The 17,912-nt window shown below is 34.8% G+C and overlaps 1 long non-coding RNA gene across 1 annotated transcript; it reads left to right on the forward strand.

Annotated features, from left to right (window-relative positions):
* Positions 1 to 1,842: 1,842 nt before the first annotated feature.
* Positions 1,843 to 12,199, forward strand: LOC118764521. Its single transcript, XR_005000331.1, has 3 exons — positions 1,843 to 1,908; positions 8,417 to 8,477; positions 12,053 to 12,199. It is a non-coding gene; the product is annotated as an uncharacterized LOC118764521 (long non-coding RNA).
* Positions 12,200 to 17,912: the final 5,713 nt, after the last annotated feature.

Genomic DNA, 17,912 nt, shown 5'->3' on the forward strand with positions numbered 1-17,912 from the left:
CACCCTTTCCTTTCTCATTCATAAACACAAGAGTATTATTATTATTATAGTAGATTATCTCAGTAACCAACGGATCATTCCTGTAAAATTTTTTGCACAATTCCACCCAGACGTTTGACTGTAAATCCCAAGACAAGAAAGAATCACCCATGTCAGATTTATATATATATACATATATATATATATATGTATATATATATTTATATATATATATATATATATTTATACACACACACACACATATATATCATCATCATCATCAATTAACGTCCGCTTTCCATGCTAGCATGGGTTGGACGGTTCAACTGGGGTCTGGGGAGCCCGAAAGCTGCACCAGTCCAGTCAGATCTGGCAGTGTTTCTACAGCTGGATGCCCTTCCTAACGCCAACCACTCCGAGAGTGTAGTGGGTGATTTTATGTGCCACCGACACAGGTGCCAGACGAGGCTGGCAAACGGCCACGCTCGGATGGTGTTTTTTATGTGCCACCGACACAGGTGCCAGACGAGGCTGGCAGACGGCCACGCTCGGATGGTGTTTTTTATGTGCCACCGACACAGGTGCCAGACGAGGCTGGCAGACGGCCACGCTCGGATGGTGTTTTTATGTGCCACCGACACAGGTGCCAGACGAGGCTGGCAGACGGCCACGCTCGGATGGTGTTTTTATGAGGCTGGCAAACGGCCACGATCGGATGGTGCTTGTTACGTGCCCACAGCACGGAGGCCAGTCGATGCGGTACTGGCTACGGCCACGTTCGGATGGTTTTCTTATGTGCCACGTGCCACAAAGATACAAATTCCATTGATGTTCATCTATTTTGATTTGTTTTGATTTGATTTTCACTATATATATATATATATATTATATATATATATATATATGTATATATATATATATATATATATATATATATATATATATATATATATATATATATATATATATATATATAGGGAGAGTTTATGAAAAAACAAAAGATGAAGACAGGAGGTGTACAAAACAAACAGATGTATTAGTATAACACTCAGGAATAGAAAAAGTCTTTTACGTTTCGAGCCTACGCTCTTCTACAGAAAGGATCACAGGAAAAACAAGGAGAGAAAAAAATGTGTGTAGTGGCTAACTACACACATGTCATGTGTGGAGAAGTGCATGTCATGTGTTGAGAAGTTTGTGAATGAATGAATGAAGAATGTAAGGGGAGGTAACTGATGATCGTTATTACCGGGGACAGGGGAAGTAATTGCTCATCTTTTGTGGGGTGGGGATGAATAAATATATATATATATATACAACGTAAAAAAAATAAGGTAAAAGTTTTTATTTTTCATTCATTTCGAAAATTGCTCTTAAATGTGGTTTTGGACGTTTTGACTGCTTCTTCCAGTGTGTAAAAAAATTACCTGTTAAAGGTAGTTTTCTCTTGTGTTTAACTGTACACTAATATATATATATATATATATATATATATATATATTTATATGTACTAGTAGATATACATACATATATATATATATATATATATATATATATATATATATATATATATATATATATATATATATATATATAAAGAGAGAGAGAACAAACATCAAATTCGAGTCAACAACTTTATATATAACACCACACCTCCAAACATTTGATCATATATAAATATATAAATATTACCGAGATGCACTGAAATGGCCATAGATGTGTTTGACTTGATTTTGTGGAAATTTTTTGCTCCTGGACTTCAACCTACCATGGTTTTTATGATATGAACTTTTCTGACATACTTTTTTGTTTGAGGGGAGTAAGAAAAAATTTTTTTTCGTTGATTGATATTTTATTTTATTTAGATTTTTAGTCACATGACACACTTTAGAATTGTTAGTCAATTGTATATACCTTCTTGATAGGCTGGTCTGTATATCTGTATTTTTATTTGCATATATATTTTTTACCTTCTGTGTTTTTTTATATATGTATACTTTATATTTTTAAGGGCCATGGTAATATTTATATAAGATCAAATGTTTGGAGGCGTGGTGTAATATATAAAGTTGTTGACTTGAATTTGATGTTTGTTCTCTGATCAATGTTTTTTTTTTATCTCTGTCTCAATTACATTTGAGTACTTATTTTTTGCAGTCTTATAATCCTTTTCATCACCACAAAAAGAGGCAAAAATTATTTCTTGTCATGTATGTGTATATATATATATATATATATATATATATATATATATATATATATATATATATATATATATATATATGTATGTTATATATATATATATATATATATATATATATATATATGTATGTATATATTTATGTATGTATATATATATTTTTTTCCATCTAGTTTCAGCTCACGAGCTGTGGCCATGCTGGGGCACCGCCATTTGGTGTTGCTACATGATTTTACTTCACGAATGCTTTTTAGCAATTGACATTTGGTGCATGAAAGAGTTTGATGCAGCTGCCCTCATCTGCACCTCCTGCAGCGAAGTTGGTTCATCTGGGACACCTGACAGAAAGAGGTCCAGCTTTATTTTGAAGACACCTACATCTACCCCATGCAAGTCTCTCAAGTCTTTCGGGAGGATATTGAAGAGCTGTGAACCTCTGAAGCCCAGGCTATTGCAGTATCTGGTCCTACATCTTGATGGCAAATTTGGAGTCCTTGGCACTATGCAGTGGCGCCCAGTTCTAGTATTTGTGTAACTCTCAATGCCAAAGTTTGAGACAAGTCCTTCCAGAATCTTCCAGATGTATATTATGGCATATCTTTCTTGCCTATGCTCTAAGGAATAGAGTCTTAACCTCTTGAGTCTTTCCCAATAGCTTATATGCTGCATAGAGGCTATCTTCTTTGTGTAGCTTCATTGGATTGCCTCAAGTTCTGAGATTAATTTGACATACTGGTTGGTGACCATAGCTGAGAGCAATAGTCAAAGTGGCTTAGGACAAGTGTTCTCCAGAGGACCATCATGGTTTCCTGGTCTCTTGTTCTGAAAGTTTTAAGAATCCATCCGGTCAGCTGCCTACATTTCATTGCCAATTTAGCAACATGCACATGAAAGGTTGCATCATTACTCATGTAAATGCCCAGGTCTCGCACTGATTGTGCCTCTGGGATTGCAATTCCTCCAGGTCCAGTGTATTTATTGGGTATTGCATTTAGTGTTGCATGCTGATAGCATAAAGCTTGAAACTTTTCAGCATTGAACTGCATGCTATTCTTTTCAGCCCACTTGTATATTTCATCCAGCTCACATTGCAGGTGCATAGTGTCTTCAGGGTTCTGTATTACCTGTGAAACTTTTGCATCATCTGCATAACTTGTTATCGTGGCTCTCTGTGTGGCTGAGGGCATGTCTGAGAGGGCCATTATGAACAGCAGTGGTTCCAAAACAGTGTCTTGCGGAACACCGCTCACTATTTGTGTGTCTTTGGAGGTGGCCCCATTGGCTACTACCACCTGACTTCTATCCTTCAGAAAGTCATGAAGCCATTCTCCCAATTTTCCAATTATGCCAAGATCATGCAGTTTGTGACATATTCCATGGTCAACTTTATCAAAGGCCTTTGCAAAGTCGAGATATATCACTTCCACAGTTGAGTGGTTGACCAGTTGTTTCAGCACCCAGTCATAGTGTTGTAAGAGCTGAGTTAGGCAGCTTCTTCCTGGTCGGAAACCATGTTGGGTGTCAGGCAGAAAGCCATTTTCTTCAAGGAAGGTGATTAGTTTCTTTCTGAATATTTGTTCCATGACCTTGCTGATGTGTGAGGTCAGAGAGATAGGTCTGTAGTTCTTGGCCTCTGCTCTGCTACCTCCTTTATGAATAGGGCATATTTTACCCTCCTTCAGTTTTCTTGGAAGTTTGCCAGTTGCAAGGAAGCTCTGAAAGAGGAACTGCAGTGGTCTTGCTAGGATTGCTTACATACTTTTAGAAGGATTGCTGGGAATCCATCAGGGCCAGTAGCTGTATATATATGTATATATATGTATATATGTGTGTGTATATATATATATATATATATATATATATATATATATATATATATATATATATATATTAGTGAATTGAAGAAATGGAGCTGAACGAAGATTGAACAGAAATCGTTTTATTTCATTCTACACGTGTTTCGAAAGGCACAATTTACCAAAATCCGATTGAATAATGAGACCATATTGTGTCTTTCTCTTCAGGAAGAAATAGGAAATCCGTTGGAAAAAACAAAAACAGAACAGAGGCGGAGCAAAACAAATCGAACTAGGCTCCTAAGAGCCCATGGTCAAACTTTTGATTAATCTGCCACAAGATTATTCATCTTTCTATTTCACATATATATATATATATATATATATATATATATATATATATATATATATATATATATATATATTTATATATATGTATATATGTATATATATGTATGTAAATGTATGTATATATGTATATATATGTATGCATGTATATATATATGTATATATATGTATATATATATATGTATATATGTATATATATATATATATATATATATATATCACTATGATCACCATGACTGACCAGGCTAGCAGATGTTGCTACACATCGTTGGTCACAATGCGCTTCGCGTTATTTTAGCTTTCAAATGACACCACCTTGCTGGCTAAGCAAGCAGGCCAACAGAAGAAAGAGTGAGAGGAATTTGTGGCAAAAGAGTACAGCAGGGATCGCCATCACCCCCTGCCAGAGCCTTTTGGAGCTTTATTTTCGCTCAATAAACACTCACAACGCCCTGTCTGGGAATTGAAACCAAGATCCTACAACCGCAAGTCTGCTGCCCTAACCACTGAGCCATTGCACCTCCACACACACACACACACACACACACACACACATATATATATATATATATCATCATCATCATCATCATCATTTAGCGTCCGTTTTCCATGCTAGCATGGGTTGGACGGTTCAACTGGGGTCTGTGAAGCCAGAAGGCTGCATCAGGCCCAGTCTGATCTGGCAGTGTTTCTACGGCTGGATGCCCTTCCTAACACCAACCACTCCGCGAGTGTAGTGGGTGCTTTTTACGTGCCACCTGCACAGGTGCCAGACGGTGCTGTCAAACGGCCATGAACAGATGGTGCTTTTACGTGCCACCAGCACGGGGGCCAGGCGAGGCTGGCAACGGACACGAACGGATGGTGCTTTTACGTGCCACCAGCACGGAGGCCAGTCGGGGCGTCGCTGGCAACGGCCACGAACGGATGGTGCTTTTTACGTGCCACCGGCACGGGGGCCAGGCGAGGCTGGCAATGGCCACAAACGGATGGTGCTTTTATGTGCCACCGGCACGAGGGCCAGGCGAGGCTGGCAATGGACACGAACGGATGGTGCTTTTACGTGCCACCGGCACGGAGGCCAGTCTGGGCGGCGCTGGCAACGGCCACAATTGGATGGTTCGCTTACTTGTCACCGGCACTGGTATCACAGCCGCAATTTCCATTGATGTTGATCGACTTCGATTTTGGTTCTGCTTTCTGATATCTGATTTGATTTTGATTTGATTTTTTGATTTTCACTTGCCTCAACGGGTCTTCACAAGTGGAGTTTTGTGTCCCAAGAAGGAAAGGTATGTATAAGTCGACTGGCTACATACCAGGTAGAGGCCTCACTAGTCTTGCTGGGTCTTCTCACGCACAGCATATATATATATATATATACATATATATGTGTGTGTGTGTGTATATATATGTATGTATATCATCATCATCTATATGTATGTGTATATATATATATATGTATATGTATATATATGTATATATATATATGTATGTATATGTATGTATATATATGTATGTATATATATGTATGTATATATATATATATATGTATGTATATATATATGTATATATATATATTTATATATGTATATATATATATATTTATATATATATATGTGTGTGTCTATATGTATATATGTATGTTTATATATCAAAATATATATATATATATATGCATGCATATATATATATGTGTATGTATATATATATATATATGTGTATATGTATATATGTATGTTTATATATATGTATATATATATGTTTATATATATGTATATATATATATATGTATATATATATATATATACACACATATATATGTACATACATATATGTGCATACATATATATGTGTGTTTATATATATGTGTGTATATATATATATATACATATATATATACATATACACATATATATATACATACATATATATGCATACATATATATATATCTCTTATTATAAAAGGCAGATTTTATCTGCCTCCCTTTGGGAGTTATACAAATCTACAATATAGGATTTCTTCAATTACAATTTACCTAGCAGTTTTAAGAGTACAATGCATCGCGTCATGCCAGGTCCAGTTTTTAAAATTTAAACTCCAATTAAGCAAAATTTACAGAAAACTCACATTCTGGTGTGTGTGTCAAATGCTTTTCTTAGTCTGGTTTACACCACACGCAAACGCACACACACAGTGGGCAACGAATAAAATGAAAGTAAATGTAATATTTGTTTCTGTCTATCACGCTGATAGATACATGAGTAAAATGTATGGGAAGCTAACAGATAACAGTGAGTGAAAATGTTCTTGGAAGAGAGTAAATTAGCGACAGTGATTTGAGGAAGACTAAACTGAAACTATGAAACAGTGTTTATGTATAAACAGACGACACTTATATAAACCCTTTCGTTACCAAACCGCCCGAATTTACCTATTCATATTTAAATGAGAATATCAGAGTAAATCTCTTTAGTACATTCGTGAAAACACGTATTATACTTCGTAAACACTTCAAATACAGTTTTGTACAAAAATCGAAGTGTAATTTTAATTCCGTGAATTATGGGAGATTTTTTTCCGAAATTTGTTCCTATTGTGTTTTCAAAATTTGTAATTCTGACAAAAAATGGATACGAATTTCATTATATGAAGCAGCGAGTCAGAATTCGAAGGATTTTCTACTGAAGACCTTCATAAATCTAACTCTATGACTGAAAAAAAAAAGCATCTTTATATAAGAGTGAAGTTGTGTGTCTGTCCCCTTCGATTTACATTCGTAATTACTCCCACATTTTGCGGTGCAGTTTAACCAAAAGCAGGTATCTTATAGTCGTGATCATATCGAGCCCTTCTGGGTATTAGCGCGCGTCTACGATGAGTCTACGATTTTAAAAAAATTTACCATCATATTTTTCCATTTTAATGCATTTTTTTCGCTTTTATATAAGGGAAGTAACTCTCTAAAAATATCTACGATGTGTCAACGATTTAAAAAAAATTTACCTTAATTTTTTTTCAATTTTTAATGCTTTTTTTTTGGCTATAACTCTCTAAAAATGCTTATATAGTTATTTCCCTTACAACCTGAGCAACGCCGGGCGATACTGCGAGTATATATATATATATATATATATATATATATATATATATATATATATATATATATATATATATATATATATATATATATATATATATCAAGAACAGTTGTTAGAATGTTGGAAAAAATGCTTTGTGGTATTTTTTTCTATTTTTATAATTTGAGTTCAAATCTCACAGAATCAAGTTTGCTTTTCTTCCTTCTAGGGTCGATAAAGTAAACTACCAGTCATTGCACTGAGGTCAATAAAATCGATCAACTGCCTCCTGTCAAAATTGCTTATCGTGTAATCAAATTAGAGGTATACCTACACAAGTGTGCCCCACTAGATATTTTCCAATTAAATGTTTACAAATAACTTTCAGATGGCATAGATTACCATTAATATCGGAATTTAACATGACAAAAAAAAAATTTTTTTTGGAAATTTCAGGTTTCATTTTGTGACGTGAATCTGTGTATATGTGTGCAAGCCCTCCAGGTTTTTTGTTTTGTTTTTTTTTCTTTTTTCATATTAAATTCAGATACAATCATAATATACACCATCTGAAAGGTAATTACAGAAAATTTCATTAAAAATATCCATTTTTTTGGAACGTTATGAAGAAATAAAGCCAACACATGTGAATTTTCTGAAATTTTCACATTGAGTTCAGATATAATCTGAATCTATTCCACCTGAAGCATATTTGTAAAAAATTTCATTAAACAATATCCATTTTTCTGGAAGTTATGATGAAACAAAGTGAGTCCCGAGCACACACATGCCAGATTAGAAATTATTTGATATTTCTGTCACAGGTATTTTCCACAGCAGGTTATTTGTAAGCAGGTTTCACAAAAGCTGTTTATTCTGTATATCAAAGGTAATTGCTATTTCTGTCACAGGTATTTTCCACAGCAGGTTATTTGTAAGAAGGTTTCTCAAAAGCTATTTATTCTGTATATCAAAGGTAATTTCTGAACTTCCGGTATTTCTCTTATACCAGTGACAACAAACCATTATTATACCTGTCTCGTGTAGGTCCAGCTTGCTTTCAGGTGAATTTTGTAAGTGCTATTTTTATTTTAAAAATTATTTTTACTATTTTGATAATTTGTTTCTACCTTCTTACTAATACTAATTACATTATCATCATCATCATCATCATCATCATCGTTTAACGTCCGTTCTCCATGCTAGCATGGGTTGGACGGTTTGACCGGGGATCTGGGAAGCCAGAAGGCTGCACCAGGCTCCAGTCTTATCTGGCAATGTTTCTACAGCTGGATGCCCTTCCTAATGCCAACCACTCCGTGAGTGTAGTGGGTGCTTTTTATATAAACAATTATAAAACAATTATAACTGCTGATGGGGGTAAGCAAAGAAAATAAATTTTCGTGAGTAAAATTTTTAAGAATATATATATAGCATGTTAGAAGGTCAGAAAATATGCTTTGTGGTATTTGTTTGGATTCTTGCAGCCAGAGTTCAAACCTTGCTGAATCAAGTTTGCTGTACTTCCTTCTAGGGTAAAATAAAATAAAGTACCAGTCATGCACTAAGGTTGATAATGCACTGAGATCCTGTACAGTAAAATGTTAAACTGATCCTTAAATAATTTAGTCTCCCACCAAGAAAGGCATAACACCACCATATTTACACGGCAAATATTTTTTTGTATATAGTTAATACTTTTTTTTCACTATTTCACATGCATTTAGGTACTTGATTCCATGCAAAAAATCCAAGTTTTTTTTTTTCTTAGTGAAAATCGTGCTGATGGAAAGATTAATGGGGGTGCAATTTCCGAGGCTTCCACCTCACCCCCACCCTGTTTTTCGGACCCCCAAAAGAGTTTTGCAACATACTAGGAGGTCACAGGAGTTCATTTCATCAGAAAAAAAAATTTCCAATGATTCCAGGATGGGAGGGGGATCCCCCATCGCCCCCCACCTTTTCCGAACCAAAATAAGAGATTTGCAGCATATTAGGAGGTCAGGGTACTTGATTCCATGCAAAAAATCCAAGTGAAAATCGTGCGGGTGTTACTCAAAAAATTTATCAGGTGGGAGGTATCTTGATAGTTTGGGTGGGGGGAAGCTATCTTGATAGTTTGCGTGGGGGGAAGCTATCTTGATAGCTTGCGTGGGGGGAAGCTATCTTGATAGCAGGGGGTACTGAACAGAGCTTTAAAAACTGTACTGTTTATAAAATTTGATAATGTTTTTCAAGAAAATTCACACAACACAAAATAATAAAATCAGGTTACATTTATTTAATCTGCAATGTACGGCGATGCAATGTAAAAAATTTTGGATTTAGTTTTTTTCAATTGCAAAATAGGAATTTTTTAAAAGGAAGTAAAAAATCTGAAAATTGGCTATAATGATGTAGTCTTCCAGTCTCATTGCTATGAAGGTATGATGTTGCTGAGAAAAAAATTGGAGGAAAATGTTACAGAAAAATTGAATTTTTAGCCTGTAGTGAGACAGAAATCTTTTGTGTTTAGCAGAGCAGTGTCAACTTTAAGGTTGTACTCTGTGAACTTTATAGTTTAGAGTCTGTCACATGTTAATTGTAGGTTTCTAAATAAGCAGAAATACCTAATAAAATCAACATGTATCATCCTACTGTTTCTTTTGTCTCTTTGTTGATTATATGTTTTTAATTATTTTTTAAAATGTTATATTAATATATTTGCATGTGTTTACTTTATGTGTATTTCAGTATTATGTATACCTGTCATGTATTTGTGTACATCATTAATACATAAGTGCATCTAGATGTATATATTCATATATAAATTTATATATACATTTATGCATTCATGTGTGTGTGTGTGTGTGTGTGTGTGTGCAAAACTCCAAAGTTGAGTAACATTTTCATGCTTGGATTTGTAAACCTCGATAAGAATAACTGGTCAACAGAGAACTTGTCTCAAAGGCACAGAAAAATATGCAATATACTAACACACAAAAAAATTAAAACAAAACCACACTGGTGAAAAGAATCTCATGGTGTGAAGAATCAAGTATGAAAAATCAACATAGAACAACGTGTGGCACAGACAATAGTGGTTGTCATGGTAACAAGCTGCTAATGCCATGCTATCTGTTGATTGGATAAAATTACACACATACGCATTTGTAATTACCCACACTTTTTCACATACTGCTAAATCAAATGAATAGCGACCTCAGATTTTATGAATTTGATGAAACAACCTTTCTGTCCTTAAAGTGTCTAAAATTTAATAAAGTTGTCCACGAAAGGGATGTAAAATTTTTTTTTTGTTAAAAGTATTGTTTTCAACTGTCTACAAACACTACAGGCTGAGGCATTTTGCTTAAACTGCATTCTTCCAAGAGCGAATATCACGAACACAAATCTTCAAACTGGAGAGGCTTAAATTCTAATGTTGGTGGGGTTAAGCCATAGCACAGCATAGCACCCCTATGATTACATGCCTAACGTAGAAATTATACATATATATATATATATATATATATATATATATATATCATATATGTATGTGTGTGTATGTGTATTATATGTATGTGCATATATATATATATATATATATATATATATATATATATATATATATAAGCACATACATACAGACTTGTCCTTTACCTGTGCTGGTACCACATAACATGCACTTGTGCCAGTGCTGTATGAATGCACCCATGCCAGTGGTACATAAAAAGCACCCAGTACACTCTATAAAGTGGTTGGTGTTAGAAAGGGCATCCAGATGTTTGTCTCTTATACCCAATTTTTCTCTTAAGTCTCTTACACTCTGTTGTACATGGACACTGACATTGCACATCTAGTGGAGCATATTAGCTTCATTTCTTTCAAGCTTTCGCATGTCCTCTGCAGTCACAACCCATGTTTCACAGCCCTATAGCATGGCTGTTTGCACACAGGCATCATACAATCTGCTTTTCATCTGAGGAAGAGGCCCTTTGTTAGCAACAAAGCTAGAGGCTCTCTCAACATTGCCCAGCCTATTCTTATTCTAGCAGCTATGCTCCCAGAGCATCCTCCTCCGCTGCTGACTTGGTCACCTACATATTAAAAACTATCTACTACTTCTAAATTTCTCTCTAGGCATTTAATGAAGTGTATTTTCTGTGTATTTTTTCTAGTGTTTATTGTGCCTAAACTGCTACACACAAAAACTATTTTCACTGTTAACCTTCGTCTGATACTGTTGCACCTTTTATGTCTATAGCTAGCCCTGAGTACACCTTACTGAGTTTTTACAAACACCTTTTCTATGTATCAAGTAGAGCCATCTCCCTAAAGAGATTTGTGATTTGTCTGTATGCTAAACTTACTGGTCTTTGCTAAATGAACTCTAAAACCCTTTGATTACAGACTTTGCTCCCATGCCTGAAATGTCTTCTCTAGTTCTAGTAGTGATTCAGCTATAAGAACAAGGTCATCAGTATAGAGGAGCTCCCAGGGGCAGCCCATATTAAATTCCTCTGTCATACACATTTCCCATAAACTCTTTTCTGGAAAGCTCTTGCTATCTTACTACAAAACCACCCCAGGAATGGATGTTTTTTCATACCAAGTGATATAACTATATACTTAATCCCCTGCTTAATTTGTTTCATCTTTTTCACAGCAACCGCAAACTGGATGTGCCTATTTATCTCCAACAATAGAGAGCAGTTGCCATATTTCATTCCATAACGGCTACCTCTGAAGAGCACAGGATTACATAATTGGACAGTTACCTAACACTCCATTGAGCCTCTGGTGCGAAACCAATTGGTAAGATCAGCCATAATGGATATATAATACTGTACACTTCAATTAATATATATGTATATACACAGAGGTTGGACAAAATAATGGAAATACCTTAAAATTTCAAACAAATTTATTTTAATATGGGGTAGGACCGCCTTTGGCAGTAATTACAGCTTGAATTCTATGAGGTATGGACTCGTACAAAGTTTGAATTGTTTCCAAGGAATTTTTGTCCATTCTTCACCTAAAACAGTCTTCAGTTCTTGTAGTGATGATGGTGGAGGATATCAGCTCCTTACTTGTTTTTCTAAAATGCACCATAAATGTTCAATAATATTGAGATCTGGGGACTGTGGTGGCCAGATAAGATGTTTAACTTCACTAGAATGTTCCTTGTGTCATTCAGTAACAACTTTAACTGTGTGAATTGGTACATTATCATCCTGATAGATTGCGTTTCCCTCCAGAATCAGTTCTGCAAACATAGGATGAATTTGATCAAATAAAATGCTTAAATAGTCTTGACTATTAATTTTACCATGAAGGGAAACCATTGGGCCAGTGGATTCCAAGATATACAGCCCCCTTCATCACAGATCTTGCTCCATGTTTAACAGTTGGAAGAAGGCAGTCTCCACTCGAGGTGGTCATTAAGCTCTGCAGTAATTTTGGGAACTGTACTTTTATGATTCTTTCTAACAATTCACATAAGAGTCCGATGGTCCCTATCTGAAAATTTTACTTTTCTTTGGGAGTTTTGTTTTGTCGAGGAGGCTTTTCCCTCTTTCTCAAAAGCTGTCATTACTTTCAAGACAGTACTTCTTGATACACCAAACATTTCGGCTGTTTTCATTATTCTATTGTCTGCCATACGAGCACCAACAATTTGACCTCTTTGAAAGTCCGATAGATCTGTCATTTTAATGAATTTCAATTACCTTTTTCTTATGATATCTGAAAAGAAACAGCAATTTTAGCAAAACGTATTCAGCAACACTAATAATAACTCAAAAAAACATAAAAATAAACAAGCTTTTGACAGTTTTATAGATATTTCAAAATTATGATGCTATGATGCTTGGTGTTTCCATTATTTTGTCCATCACCCTGTATATATATATATATATATATATATATATATATACTTTATTTAAAAGCAGCAGAAATATAGCTGTTACTCAGAGTTTCATGTGAAACTCTGTGTAACAGCTTTTGCTATATTTCTGCTGCTTTTAAATAAAGCATATTACTCTACCTCCGGTACTTGAGTACTCTTTTTTCCACCTTGTTTCACATATATGTGCTTACTCCGGTATATATATATATATATATATATATATATATATATATACTCTTTTACTCTTTTTTTACTCTTTTACTTGTTTCAGTCATTTAACTGCGACCATGCTGGAGCACCACCTTTAATCAAGCAACTCGACCCCGGAACTTATTCTTTTTGTAAGCCCAGTACTTATTCTATCGGTCTCTTTTGCCGAACCGCTAAGTAATGGGGACATAAGCACACCAGCATCGGTTGTCAAGCAATGCTAGGGGGGACAAACACAGACACACACACATATATACATATATATGACGGGCTTCTTTCAGTTTCCATCTACCAAATCCACTCACAAGGCTTTGGTCGGCCCGAGGCTATAGTAGAAGACACTTGCCCATATATATATATTGTAGTTTAAGATAGGGATTCAAGGAATTGTATGGCTATCACAGAAAGTTCCTCTTACAGACTTGGCTAACTGTAATAATAGTCCAATACAGAGAAGTTTAACACAGAATGACTATACAGTTGAAATCCAGAAGATCTGATAGATGAAACTATTTCCTGAGAAGTATATAAGACATAAATAGTTAGGAGGTATGAGAAGTGAATATATCTATTTAACTACGTGACATCTTGCAGCATTCTATATGTAATCATGATTTTAGTATGGAAGAAATTATGTATATATGTTTGCATTAAAATGTATGCTGACCATTATACAGTACAACTGTATATTCACAAATCAGTACAAATAAAGAAAGCTAGCTCAACAGATCACCAGAACATCATAGTTATATCAATAATTCAAGGATGTCAAATGATTAAATAAAGATATTCACTTCTCGTAACTCCTGACTTTTGTTTGTTTGTTTGTATGTGTGCGTGTGTGTGTGTGCACGCGCATGTACATGTGTGTGTGTATACATGCATACATGCATCTAGCCACAGAAAACATGCCAAAGTAGATACTGGAGCATGATGCAGGCCTTTGATCCATTGCATCCTTGTGAAACTGTCCAATCTATGCCAGCTTTGAACATGGATGTTAATTATCGATGATGATATATATATCAGTGCTTCCCAACCTGTGGTCTGCAGATCTCTGATGGTCCACAAATGTAGTACTGGGTGGTGGGGGTCTGTGAATATGTTAAGCTATTCTAGGAAATATATATATATATTAAAAATGGGAAAGGCTAGTTTATGGGATTACCTTGGGTTTCCAGTCCATAAAGGGTTTAGCTTTATGGCATACCTCCAGATCCCAAAAACCTGTTGGCTCAAAACCTCTTAAAAATATGGAGGAGGAAATGTCTCACTACTCAAAGGTAACAATTGGGGATTATCTCCCTTCGCTATCAGCTATTGGAAGTCGATACTCAGAAGTCAGTAGCTGATAGCAAAGGGAGATAATCCCCAATTGTTACCGTTGAGTAGTGAGACATTTCCTCCTCCGTATTTTTAAGAGGTCTTGGGCCAACAGTTTTTGGGATCTGGGAGTATGCCACAAAGCATCCCTTTATGGACTGGAAACCCAAGGTAATCCCATAAACCAGCCCTCCCCATTTTCAATATATATTGCTCTACATCTTACAGTGTGCTTCTTTCAGATTTATGTTTTTTACAAATGATACATATACATTGCAGTAAATCCTGTTGGGATTTACTGCAATGTAATAATGGATTGGAGTTTAAATGACCTATTATTAATTGAGCTCTTAATTACTGCAAATTTATTCTTTTGATGTTTATACAGCGATTCTCAGTAGGGATGTGTAAATGTGTATATTAATTAAATTTTTCTTTTTTATCTTGTAGGAAAATGCAGATTTTTATAATGACATGGGAAAGCCGGACTATTACTATAGAAGTTCATACTTCAGATACTATTGAAAATGTAAAAGCTAAAATTGAAAATCACCAAGGTATTCCACCAGATCAACAACATTTGCTCTATAATGGAAAAGAATTAGAAAATGACAAAACACTTTTTGACTATGAAATTGAAAACCAGACAACACTGTACTTAGTTTACCGACTGCCAGGTGGTATGCAGATTTGTCAGAAAACTCTAATGAGCTAAATGTTAAAATATCAAACAATCTAAAAGTCAAAATTCAATACAAAGAACACAAAATTCAATAAAAATATACAACATTTGATCAATTAAGCAATCAAATTAAGACGTTAGTACTTCTCTGATGTCATTTCAATTGATTGTTAATCATATAAATTTGATGAGTTTAATTAACTGTTGAAAATTAACCAAAATAAATATGTTTAAAATTAAGTACATAAATCATAATTTGCCTTTCATTCTGGGCACTAATCTTACCTCCTGAATTTCTTGTGATAATCTTTTTGAATCTGTACTTTGTAGTTTGTCAATCTCAAAGAAGCCCTTTCCTCAACAGTCTATTCCTAATTGACTTACACTAAATATTTTATGTAGCGCATCATGTTGGATTCAAAAAAGCTAACTCGTTAGTAGTTTATCAGGCCTGACTATAAAATAGCAGTTGTTAATGATATATTTCTCCAACATGTTCCACCATAAGGCCTTGTCCTTGTATATACCAGATGCTATGTAATTTTAATATTACACTAGATCCAAAAAGCTAATTGGTTAGCCTTTTGAATAATTTCACCAGAAATTTCAAACAACATTTGATAAAGTGATTTGAAAAGTATTTTCTATGTTAGATTTCTGAAAAATGTTCAGATGCAAACAGTTAAAATTCAATTTAAAATGAAAAATAGAAATAAACTATTTTGACCCTTGCTTTGCTCGGGTTTTGGTGGTGATGGCAACAAAATGGTAGCCCCGAGCAACTTGCAACCCTCCTCACACCATTGCCCACCCCATTTTACCCCCCAGTGTAAATTTTGGTGCCAATCCAACCCCATCTACCACCCCTTAAACCGTTCCCATCCCAAAGTGAAACAAATAACCAAGAAATCAAACAACTTTTTCACATTTCAGCTTTATAGATATTGATTAAAGGCTTCTGTGCAAGGATTTATAGAAATTTTGTTCAAACTATAGGGAAGTGTCCTATCATTTAGAAAATGAATGGTTGAAAATCTTTGTTTTTGCATCAGCAAGAGTTATATTTGCTCCTTGGAGTTGTTTGTTTAAGTTGCTTATTTCTCAAAGATGTTTGTCAAATACCTGACATATGCCTTGCTATCTGTTGTTGACAGAAACTTCCTTTCAGTTTTGTGTTCAAAACCTCACTGAGCTCATTAAATAACTCCATGAATCTCTTCAAGTAACTTCCTTTTGACAATTTCTGTATGAAGTAATGATCAAACATGTACTGCACTTTGATTCACACAGAACAGCTTAAAAAGACATCCAAATGTAACACTTGATTTGATGGCATTAACACACTTGATCACAGATTGCAGAATCTTGTGAAGAACAGGGGAAATTTTCTTGGCAATCAAGTTTTCTCAGTGGATAATAACACAATGTACAGTCAACATGTTTGGATATTCCTCCTTCATCAGTTTTCAGCATCCTGTTTTCTTGCCCCATCCGCAGCATATGATATAATGTTTCCTTTTGGCATTTTGTTTGAATCCAAATAATTTCTTCAGTTTGCTGTAGAAATCAGCTGTAGTAACAGTCATTTCTACTGATTCACAAAACCACATCTCTTCCTGAAACTCCTCTTGATCAATATACTTCACATATGCCAATCACAGAGCATCACTATTCTTAAAGGTAGCTTCATCCATTTGTATTGAAAATTTCAATGATTTCAGTTTCTCAATTAGCTGTTCTTCAACATATTTCCCCATGTCATCAATTCTTTTGCAGACAGTGTTATTACTCAGCAGCATGGCCATAAGATCTTTATCATCCTTTTGTATCAGTTTTTAAAAATACTGAGATAACTGGTTTAATCAATTCCTCTCCAATAGTATGATTCTTTCCAGGCTTTGCTATGATCAGAAGAATTTCATAGCTTGCTTCAAGAGTATGATTGTGGGTTGCATTTTGTACAGAGAATAATCTAGAGATTTTTTTTATCAATTTTCAAATTTTTCTTTTAGTGACTTAAAATATTCCAAATTTGAATTGGCGAGATTGGGATGCTTTACTCTCAGGTGTACTTTCAGTCAGCCTCCCTTCATTGGCTCATTAGTCAATGTCTCATGACACAATAAGCAGAATGGTGTGTGTTTACTGTGCACAGTGGGAATAAACCCAAACTTCAAAATTTCCAATGAATACTGATGAATCTTCACTTTACTTGGTTTGCTCATTTTAAAAAGGGTGATAGAAATCTCTAAAAACGAAAAATTGCAATTATTTATGCAAGTAAAGAATGTAAAAGACCCTGGAGTGACAGAAGTGTATATGGCTTCTAATTTAGGCTACAACAGCATGGCTAGTCATAAATGTTTATTATAAGAAAATTATAATGAAGCAAGAGAGCTG

Source organism: Octopus sinensis, linkage group LG8 (genome assembly GCF_006345805.1).
Source record: "Octopus sinensis linkage group LG8, ASM634580v1, whole genome shotgun sequence".
NCBI lineage: Eukaryota > Metazoa > Mollusca > Cephalopoda > Octopoda > Octopodidae > Octopus > Octopus sinensis.